This window comes from Neomonachus schauinslandi, chromosome 8, assembly GCF_002201575.2.
Source record: "Neomonachus schauinslandi chromosome 8, ASM220157v2, whole genome shotgun sequence".
Taxonomy (NCBI): domain Eukaryota; kingdom Metazoa; phylum Chordata; class Mammalia; order Carnivora; family Phocidae; genus Neomonachus; species Neomonachus schauinslandi.
Window position 1 is genome coordinate 31,400,400 of NC_058410.1, and position 2,292 is coordinate 31,402,691.

The window sequence follows — 2,292 nt, forward strand, 5'->3', positions numbered from 1 at the left end:
GTCACACTCAGTCCTGATTCTGCCCTGGGAAGTGGACGGGAAGGGGGGCCCTAACCGTGGCTCAGAACCACCAGCGCTGTTGACTGTCGGAGTTCAAGGTCAACGCAGAGATTCCAAGCTCTCTAGTGAGAGGTTTCTGCCACCATTCCCAAACACGTTGCTTTTAATATATCCCGACAGGCACTTTGTATGAAACCAACTTTGCCCCTTCCTCATTTTATGATTTTGCAAATACTAAAATAGATGACAAAAAAGTTAAAAATATGAGTAAAGATAGAGAACATTGAGCTGAAAAGGTAGGTCAAAACAATCAGGGGAAATCACTCTGTGTTTATATTTTTATATATTTGTATTCCTCTAAATGTAACAAAGATGCCCAGCTTTAAAGGAACCTTTTTTAAAAAAAATGAGACTGAAGGTAGAATATAATAATAAAAGGTATCATATCTATGATATGCAAATTAATTCAAAAGGAAAATAAAAAGGGCAAGTAAAAATTCACAAATCATTTTTCTGAAACTTTTTATCCCCCTGATAATTGCTGATTCACATGCAGTTGAAATAATACCCAGAAATAATACAGAGACCAAGTTTACTCTATACCGAGGTTCCCCCAATGGTAACATCTTGCAACGCTACAGTTCAGAGGACAGAGTCAAGATACAGAACAGTCCCATCCTTCATCTTGCTTTTTTACAGCCGTGCCACTCCCCTCTTACCCTCACTCCCTCCTTAATCCTAGGCAAGCACTCATCTGTTCCCCTGTTGTATAATTTCATCCTTTCAAGAATGCTGTATAAATGGAATCCTATAGTATATTCCCTTTGGAGATTGTTTTTTCTTATTCGGCCTAATGCTCTTTAGATCCATGTTGCATATATTGATAGTTTCTTTTTTTAAGATTTTATTTATTTATTTGACAGAGAGAGACACAGTGGGAGAGGGAACATAAGCAGTGGGAGTGGGAGAGGGAGAAGCAGGCTTCCCGCCGATCAGGGAGCCCGATGTGGGACTCCATCCCAGGACCCTGGGATCATGACCTGAGCCAAAGGCAGACGCTCAACAGCTGAGCCACCCAGGCTCCCGTCGGTAGTTAATTTCTATATGTTGATGAGTAGTATTCCATGATATGGATATACGGCTTGTTTAACTATTCTTCATTTAAGGACATCTGGATTGTCTCCATTTTATGGTTATAACAAATAAAGCTGCTATGAACATTCACGTGGTTTTTTTGCAAACATAAATATTTCTCTGGGATAAATGCCCAGTAATACAACTGCTGGATTGTATGATACTTAGTTTTCCCCCCAAATAACCCATTTATTTTACATAGGAAATTTGATTTAGACAATAAATATTAAATATCATACCTTGTGGCGCCTGGGTGGCTCAGTCGTTAAGCGTCTGCCTTCAGCTCAGGTCATGGTCCCAGGGTCCTGGGATCGAGCCCCGCATCGGGCTCCCTGCTCGGCAGGAAGCCTGCTTCTCCCTCTCCCACTCCCCCTGCTTGTGTTCCCTCTCTCGCTGTGTCTCTCCCTGTCAAATAAATAAATAAAATCTTTAAAAAAAAATCATACCTTAATGAAATATTCTATTTACTTTTTTATTAATTTATCAAGATTTAAATATGTTAAATATACCCTCTCAAACCTAGCTGGCAAAAGAAGTGGACAATAATACTGCATAGCCAACTAATTTTCACTAAATATAATTAATAAATGAGAAATAAAGCAGGTACCTATATTTACATACAATCATATCAAAAGGGAATGATACAAAGACCACTCCTATGATCGTTATCTTTCCTTTGGTATCACTGTCATATGTCCTCAATTTATGAAATAAACTCACAGAAGAGTAAGGTTCAAAAACAACATATTTAGACTGAAAAAATATTTTTCTAAAGTATTAAAGGAAACTAAAGCCTGCTTATTTAGTCTTCATTAGGAAAAGTTGCAACTCTGAGGGTGCCTGGGTGGCCAGTTGGTTAAATGTCTGCCTCTGGCTCAGGTCATGATCTCAGGGTCCTGGGATCTAATAAAACAACTGAGAGTGTATTTCTTGTTGACAATGGCTCAACAATAATGTGACAAATACAAATACAAAAAAAATCATTTTTAAGTTTTTGTCATTCAAGGTAAATTTAATACCAAATTAGTTGTCACATTATTATATATTTCAAAAGTGACAGCCATAAAATCAGTTGTTGGATGAATTCAGATAGAGTTTTCTTTTTTCTTTTAAGAGAATTAAAACCAGCATAGATAAAGATATCATTTGAACATAATA